The following is a 9,099-nucleotide window of genomic DNA, read 5'->3' as shown; positions in this document are numbered from 1 at the left end:
GTGTCGTCGGCATATAAGACCATAGTCATGCCCCATTGCTTGACGACCTCAGCCAGCGGTCTCACGTAGAGATTAAACAACGTGGGGCTCAGCGAGGATCCTTGCGGCACCCCCTGTTTCAAAGGATGGAATTGGGACTGGAACGGTGGGACGGCAACGCTAAAGAAACGATCGTCTAGAAAAGACCGGAACCACTGGAGGGCAGGTCCACCCAGCCCAATCTCCTCCAGGCGATGCAACAGGATAGGATGCGAAACAGTATCAAACGCGGCGCTCAAGTCCAATAAGACGAGCGCTGCTGTCTGTCCCGCATCCATCACCGTGCGAAGGTGTTCAGCCATGGAGAGGAGGGCGGTCTCCGTGCTGTGTCCAGCACGGAACCCATTCTGGGTGGGATCCAAGATGTTAGCATGGATAAGGTGAGCAGAAAGAACTTTGTTGACATGGGCCTCCAACACTTTGGTCGGCCACGGAAGTAAGGAGATGGGCCGGTAGTTTTCAGGTTTATCTGGATCCAGGGACGGCTTCTTCAAAATGGGAGAAACCACTGCCCGCTTCCAGCTAGCGGGTACCGTGCTTGATTCCAACGAGATGTTAATCAAGGAGTGAACCACGGCCCGTCCCACAAACGACTGCTCTCTAAAAAGAGTCGCTGTAAGCGGATCAGCGGGGGACCCTGATTTGACCTGCAGAGCCAGGAGGTCAAACCCCTCTGATGTCAGCGGGGGCAGCACGTGCAAGGTGGAAACACCATAGATGTTGATCGGGGGCTCAACCGGAGGCCCTGTACAAGGGAACGTCCGATAGATGTTTTGGACCTTTTCCAAAAAAAAACGAGCGAGAGCCTCACAGTGAGTGGTGGAACCAGTCGTCGTGATACAGGCACGCTTTGCCAAAAGATCCTTCATCACTTTAAAGATGGTTTTAGAGGGGTTGGAGCTGTTGCCGAATTCAGTAGCGTAGTAAGCTGCCCGAGCTTGGCAAACAGCCCGATGGTATACTTTGACGGAGGCGAGATAAATAGCTTTCTTCCCGCTATCGTACGCCTTCCGCCAAGCCCTCTCTGCTCGCCTACAACTACCCTTGAGAGTACGTAAGGCGCCATCGTACCACGGACTGGAGTCCCTGGAGCTGACTTTACAAGCGGTAATTGGGATAAGGGCGTCAAGCGCCTTGGAGATCCAGGAGCAGAACTTCTCGTAACCCGAGTCAACCAGCATCGGAGGTTCTAAAGGCTCCTCGGCGAGGACACGATGTAAGTCCTCCAGCCGTAATTTACTCCATTGCCGCCTTGTAACCAGCTTTGCCGGGGGAACAGTAATCATTCCCAGCAAAGGGGTACAGATGGTAACCAAAGAGTGGTCCGTCCAGCCAAGAGGTGTGACGGCGGAGACAGCAGCGTCTGCCAAATTGGTGAAAAAAGGATCTAAGGTATGGCCGCCTGTATGGGTAGGCTGTCGAACCATTTGCACCAGTTGAAGGGCCTCCAGGTCAGCAAGAATACCGCTAACCGAGGGGGAGGTAAGGTTCTCAAAATGTAAGTTGAGGTCTCCCAAAATCGAGAAATTGGAGCAGCCTACCACCAAGGAACTAACCACGTCGGGGAAGGCCGCTCTAAACGCCACATCACTCCCAGGGGGGCGATAAACCACCATCCCCGAGAGTGTGAAATGTGGGGTGACCGAGATCTTAAACACCGCACTTTCACATCCCGCAATGGTCAAACCAGACCAACTACCAGTGAGGCCAGGTCGCATGGCCAACGCAATACCCCCTCCCCTAGTAGATCGGTTAAGGGTAAAAACCGAAAAATCAGAGGGAAATGCCAAGTTGATAATGGCCACATCGTCATCCTTCAACCACGTCTCGGTGATGGCTACGATGTCCGGGGCCTCTTCCTGTATCAGGTCAAACACGGCCTGATAATGCAGCACCAGAGACCTGGCATTCAGGCTGAAGATGCGAAGGGAATGCTCGGCGCGGTTCCTACTAAGGGCAACCATAGGATTTTCGTGTGAGCTCAGGGTAGGGGGATCCAAAGACCACCTTCCACACGCACAGTGAAAGGGGCCCACTAGTGGGTGTATAGGGGGAAGGGTACAACTCACAATTGAACGACCTATACCCCGCAGAGTGTCGCCAGAGTACACCAGCATGGTAACGAGAGCCGAGACCAACTCTCAAGGACCCCAGGTGCCCGCTGCGCCCTGCGCGTCCTTAGCACGGACGGGCGCAGACGGGCAGGACTCAGGCACGACTCCGCGCTAAGCGACGGCGTCCCACTGCGCGTACCCGCTGCGCGGGAGAGGACGACTTTAAATAGGCGTTCCTTGGAGCCGAGCGAGCGTCAATACGCTCCAAGATGGCGCCCGCAAACAAACAACAAAGCCCAAAGCAAGATGGCGCCTAAAGCTGCAACCCAGGACCACCCACGGAACCCGGACCCGCCAAGTGACGGTGCTTTAGTCAATTTTACGTGCGGTAAGAGGGAGGGGGGGATCTATACCCAGGTCCTGCTAAAAGCAGGGGAACAGTAAAAGCCAAAATGACAAAAACAACAAAACTGGAGTTTAAAATGCAGAGCGAGCAGAGCGCTCGTACCAGCCGTCCCACCGTGGGTTTCACTTTCGACCACCGCATTACGATGCAGGCAACCAAAAGTGAAATCGACAGGTCATATGGCTGGATTCTGATGGGCTCAAGGAGCCCTTCAGCCAGTCGGAGGCCTGAGTGTAATCCCAATGACCAGCATCTTTGCTGTCGGGATTACAATATCGGTTTCCGACAGGCTTTCCATGTCGTGCTTTACGACATGGAAAGCTTGTCAGAAAGCGACTTTGGGGACCCTAGCAGGGCCCCCTTCTCTCTGCACCCTCCGGTTGGGAGCCATAGGTACCCCCCTGTTGATCCTTGCACCGTGTTGCAGGAACCTTGTTTTGCCTGCCACACGGCGCAGGGATGAACAGATTCTCCCATTTCTCTATGGGAGTTTGTGCTATGGCCAGTTAACAGCCACAGCACAAGCTCCCATAGAGAAATGCGAGTATGAGACCACATTGGAAATGCTCTTGCTTCCATGAAGCGAAGCAGAATTGCTTTTGGCAAAGGGAGCTGCATGTTTGCAGCTCCCTCTGCACAAAAGCAATGCTGGCTCCCGCAGGAGGCAACGAGCCGGAAGGGTCTGCAGGGGCTTTGAGTCTCCCCCCACAGATCCCAAGGACATGGCCAAGCCCCAGTGGATGGGGTCCCTGGGGCCGAAAATGGCCTGGGGAGTGGGGCAACGTGGCCCCCCTTCTTTAAAATAACGTGGCAATTTTTATAATAAATAAATGGCCAAGCCACGGGGGATGGGGTCCCCGGGGCCAAAAAGGTCCTATGGGAGTGGGCTGCACAGCCCCCCTCCCATTTAAAAAAATACATACAAAGGCCAAGTCCCAGTGGATGGGGTCCCTGGGGCATATATAGACCTCGGGAGGGGGACGCGCAGCTCGCCTCCCGCTTTTTAAATTTTAAAATAAAAAATGGGTGCGGCCCTATGGAATGGGGTCCCTGGGCCCAAAAGGGTCAAGGGAAGGGGGGGCCACACAGCCCCCCTTCCTAAAATAACCCCCATAAAAAACAAAGCCCGCAACTTGCCAGAGGCCTCACCCCCTTTCTCCACTACTCTGCAAAGGGGCCTCATGGTTGGATGGTGAAGTCCCTTTCACTCCCGAGGGTCCTTAGGGGCCAACTATCCTACCTGTTACCTCCAGTAATCCCCATACTGTGGGATTGCAGAGAGGTGGTTGGAGGCCACACCCCTTTATCTACCACTCTGCAAAAGTGCCTCTTGGCCCACTGCTGGTGGGGCGATGAGGTCCCCTTGAGTCCTGAGGACCTCAGGACTAAAGTGGACTTCATCCCCCAAGCAGCAGTACGCCAGGAGGCGCATTTGCAGAGTGGTGCAGATAGGGGGCATGGTCTCTAATCACATCTCATCAGTCCAGCTGTGTGGGGTTTGCTGGGGGTAACAGGAGGGCTAGTTGGCCCTCAGGGACCCTAAAGAGACAAGGGTACTTCATCCCCAACCAAGAGCACGCCAGGAGGCGTGTTTGCAGAGTGGTGGAGAAAGGGTGTGTGGCCTTTGACCACCTCTCACCAAACCCACTGTGTTGGGCTCACAGGAGGTAACAAGTAGGCTAGTTGGCCCCTGAGGACCTCCAGCAGCAAAGCAGACTTCATCCCCAAACCAAGAGCGTGCCAGGAAGTGTGTTTGCAGAGTGGTGGACAAAGGTGGCAAGGCTTGCTATCAGAACTCAGCAATCCTGCTGTGTGGGACTCACTGGAGGTAATAGGAGCGGTAGTTGGCCCCCAAGGACATCCTTGGGGGCCAACTACCCCTCCTGTTACCTCCAACAAGTCCCACACAGTGGAATTGGTAAGAGGTCTTCGGAGGCCATGCCCCCTTTCTGCACCACTCTGAAAACGCACCTCCTGGTACACTACTGGTTGAGGGATGAAGCCCACTTTACTCCTGAGGGACCGTGGGGGCCAAGCCCTCCTGTTACCTCCTGTAAGACCTATGCAGCAGAATTCCTGAATGTTAAATGAGGCCCAGCCCCCTTTCTCCACCGCTCTGCAAACGCTACTGCTAGTTAAAAAACCATAGAAATTCATGGAAAAAAGCACAGGTTTCAGGGACATTAGAGTTAGAAATTAGCATTTAAAAAACTTTACATAACCACTGAAAAAAGCACAGGTTTTAGGGACGTTAAAGTTAGAAATTAGCATGTAAAAAAACCTTAGAAATTTATGGAAAAAACAACGGTTACAGGGTTGTTATAGTTAGGCTGACATTTCACTTGTACAAAACCAGAGAAATTCAGCCTTATAGTTAGCTGAGCTAACTATAACTCGCGCCTCCGCAATACACTGCTTATGACCTCACATATTACATCACTCATGACAAGGTCAGTGACATCACTGATGGCACGGTGAAGTGTATTTGGGGGCCCCTAGCAGGGCCCCCATCCTCCCTGGCCATTCGCATGTGGCCCTGGTGCCTGCTACATGGTACAGGGATGTTGAAAATCTTCCATTTTTCAATGGAAGCTTGTGCTGCAGGCAGTTTCGGCCCGCCACACAAGCTCTCATTGAAAAATTGAAGTTTGCGACCGCATCCAAATTGCGGTGTCAGAACCACCAACCTGAGGTCAGTTGGTTCCAATCTGCAGCAATGTCTGTCAAAGGCAACTCCGACCGACATCGTAAGCAGGGCCTGAGTTACTTACCTTCCTATAACCCCACAAAACTCACAACCTGCACCTAAAACTTTACTTTAAAAAGCTAAATATTTACACTGTTCATATAAATATTTATCAACAAACTAATTATCATTAATTAAATATTAATTATTAGATAATTCTAATTAATTTACTTCCCATAATATACCCCCACACAAATGGAACAGAAAAATATTTATGCCATTAATATAATTATCAATTTAATAATTAATATTGATTTAAAAATGTATTATTAATTACTTTAAATTAATTTATTCCCCACCCTTTACCCCTATAAACCCCACAACCCACACCTAAATTTAAACTTAAAAGAATTAATTACACAATTAAAATAATTAATTGTTAATTAAATAACTAATAGTATTTAACAACTAAGTATTGATTAATTTAAATTAATTTACTCCCCACCCTTTATGCCTATAAACCCCACAACCTGCACCTAAAGAAATTAATTCATTACACAATTAACAGAATGAATTATAAATTAATTAATATTAATTAACAACTCATTATTAATAAATCAAAAATAAATTACTTTCCACCCTTTACCACTTTAAGCCGCACAACCTGCACCTAAATGTTTTTTTACACAATTAAGATAATTAATCATCAATTATTTATCAATTAATTCATTTAAAATAATATACAACTAAGGGCCCAATTCTGATGTGGTTTGGAAAGCTTTCCGACTGGATGGGTCTGGGAATGGTTTCCGACTAAATCGGATCGGGAGAGTCCAACCGAGCGAGTGCGATGCATCTAGATGCTTCCAGATACGATTTGGTTGGACTCCAATTGACTTCAATGGAGCCTTTGTTCCGACCGAATGCATAGGCTCCCATTGAAGAAATGGGTGGCTGGGAAAAATTTGGCACCCTGTGGCGGACACCCCCTGGTGCCTGCCACACTGTGCATGGCTGGTAAGGGGGACCCATGGGTACCTCCACGGGCCATATTGGAAAGCCTCTGCGTGCAGGGGGACCCACTACACGCCGCCAAGGTCTGATTCCGACTGCTGATTCGAGTCGGACGGCATGATTCGGAAAGGCTGTCCAAATCCAGCATTGTAATCTGTCATTTGGAAACACAGCCCGTAGAGACGTACGGTTCTGCTCCGTACAGCTCGGACATTCCAAATGCCGGCAGGTTCGGATTGGGATGTTCCTAACACCTAACTCGCATTGTACTCAGTCGTAAACCTTTCAGAGTTGGTCGTGAAGACAAGTTCCCAATCCGATTTGGATGGAGCAAATGCCATCAGGAGGCCTTCCTAACTGCATCAGAATCAGGCCCTAAGTGCCTAATTACGATGTCGGGATCGTTGCATTGTCTGGACCAACCGACCTTCGGTCAGCGGTCCCGACATCGCAATTACAATGCGACCCCACATGGTGCGGCCGCAAACTCCCATTTGTCTATGGAAGCTTGTGCTACGGCTGTAAACCGGCGGTAGCTCTAGCTCCCATATACAAATGGAAGAATCTGTTCATCCCTGCACCACATGGCAGGTAGGTGTCTTGTTGCATTGCGTTGAGTTGCATTGCATAGCGTGACATAATCATAAACATTAACCCTTGTGCCTAACGTTTTTGTGGAAGATGACATCGAAAAGTGTTTTGAAGCTTATGAGATTGCGCTAGAAATGAAAAGGGTCCCTAAGGAGGATTAGGGGGCCAGACTCTGGTGGTACATACCTAGCAAAGGAAGGCATGACCTACCCGCCCTAGAGCAGTGGGAAAAAATTAATAATCCTCCCATGAGTGACACCCTTGTCAGGATGTATCGCCTCACCCCCGAAAAGTACAGACAGATGTTCAGGGACAGACAGAAGCTGCCCCATCAGTCCTGGATGGATTGTGCAGACTCCATTTGCAAGACACTGGATGGTTGAGGGAAATGCAGTGAAGTAAAAGAGTACCACAGACTGTACAATATGGTGGCAAGAGAGCATGTGTCAGTCTTTGTTTTGCAGAATTGTGGCAACACCTGTTTGATAGCAAGCTCACTGACCCCAGACAGCTTGCCAAGGAGGTGGATCAATGGCTTAGCAGCATGGTCCACAAGCAGTTATCTGGGGGGGGAGGAGGGACACCACAAGGGTGGGCAGTGTCCCCATCAGAAGAAAGAATAGGGGGATAAATATAAAAGCAAGGAAGTGTCAAGAGGTCCCCAAAATAGTTCCATGGGCAGAATTCTCAATCCCCACCTGAACAGAAGAATAAGTTTCCTGACCATAAGTCCTCAGGAAAGGGATGTGTGGCTAGCTGCGGCAAGATGGTGGCCACAACACTGAATTGCTCCGACCTTGTAAACCACGATCTGACAACAGCTGCTGCCATCCTTGCTGTCCCAGCTGAGGAACACCCAATTTGGCCGTGGACAGGTGCCCCCATGAGCACCATTTTGTCTCCAACTTGCCGGATGGGAGGAATTCAGGCCTGGCTCTAAGCCCTATTGCACTTACCGCGATGGGTGCCTCTTCTTCTCTCAAGATCCTATCGTGGAATGTAGCGGGTTTAGCTACCAAATTGAAGAACCCGGCCTGGAGTTCTTTTATCGAAGACAAGGATATTTGTCTGTTTCAAGAGACCTGGGCAAGGGAAGATACTACTTATGTAGGTTTTGCAGCATTTTCTACCCACGCAACCTGGGGGGGAAAGGGGCGCCCCTCCGGAGGCCTAGTAACATGGGTGGCTTCAGATTTGGGTTGTAAGGCACTTATTTTTCCATCTTATAGTGAAGATATCCTAGCGGTATTGCTGGAATGGCCCAACTCCCAAAGTCTTTTAGTGATTAATATATACTCACGACCAGTTAACATCACGCAGGAATCGCCCACTATTGCGAAGCTGGCGCTGTTCCTCAACGAAATTCCAGAGGGAACGCCATTTATAATTGGGGGCGATTTAAATTGTCACTACGAGCCTTTCCCAGGCATACTGGAAGGTTTGGCTTTGGAGGAGGATCTCCTGTGGTCTATTCCCCCGCTACTGGCCCCGACCCCGAAATCGTGTTCTCCCTTGGTCTTACAAATTATTTCCCTGTCGTTGAAATTTGGTCTTAGGGCTTGCAATGGGAGGTTTAAATCAGATATCCCTCCCAGATGTACCTTTAACCGGGTGGGCAGCGAATCCCGACTGGACTATGTCCTGGTTCCCCTGACCTCATGGCTATACATCAGAGATTTTTGGGTCACAGTGAGGGATGACAGTGACCATAATGCCCTTGAGCTAGTCTATGATCATCCCGGGCTAGAAATCAGGGATAAATCAAGGGCGCCCACCGACGATAGCCTGGTCCTCACTAATAACAGGCGCAGAATTAAATGGGAGCAATTAGCCCTTCAACCGGGGAGGATACCCAAATTATATGCACTAGTAATCCCCACCTTCGAAAAGCTCTTGGTACTTAAGATGAATAGTACTATCCAGGATCCTTCTACTCAAATGGGGCAGATCCATGACGATCTAGTAAAAACCTTGTCTGAATGTCTAACCAAGAACACAAATAGACCAAATAGGAAAACTGATGGCCCCCATTGGTACAATAATGCCTGTCGAAAGGTAAAAACTGATCTTGTGTTTTCAATTAAAGAGAGAAGGGCCAGGGAGGAAATTAGGGAAAGAAGAGCAGTTTACAAGTCCCTGACCATTAACGCCAAAAAAGAATGGGAGTACGGCAAATGGGAAAGACTTACCGCCTATTTAACCAGAGGGGACTCACGCAAATTTTGGTGCTGTGTTAACTCGGGTACGGAGGAGCCGGTTTCTGCCATCCAACCTAATATATCATCTAAGGTATGGCAAAACCACTTCCA

Source organism: Triturus cristatus, chromosome 4_1 (assembly GCF_964204655.1).
Source record: "Triturus cristatus chromosome 4_1, aTriCri1.1, whole genome shotgun sequence".
NCBI lineage: Eukaryota > Metazoa > Chordata > Amphibia > Caudata > Salamandridae > Triturus > Triturus cristatus.
This window is presented reverse-complemented; position numbering follows the sequence as displayed.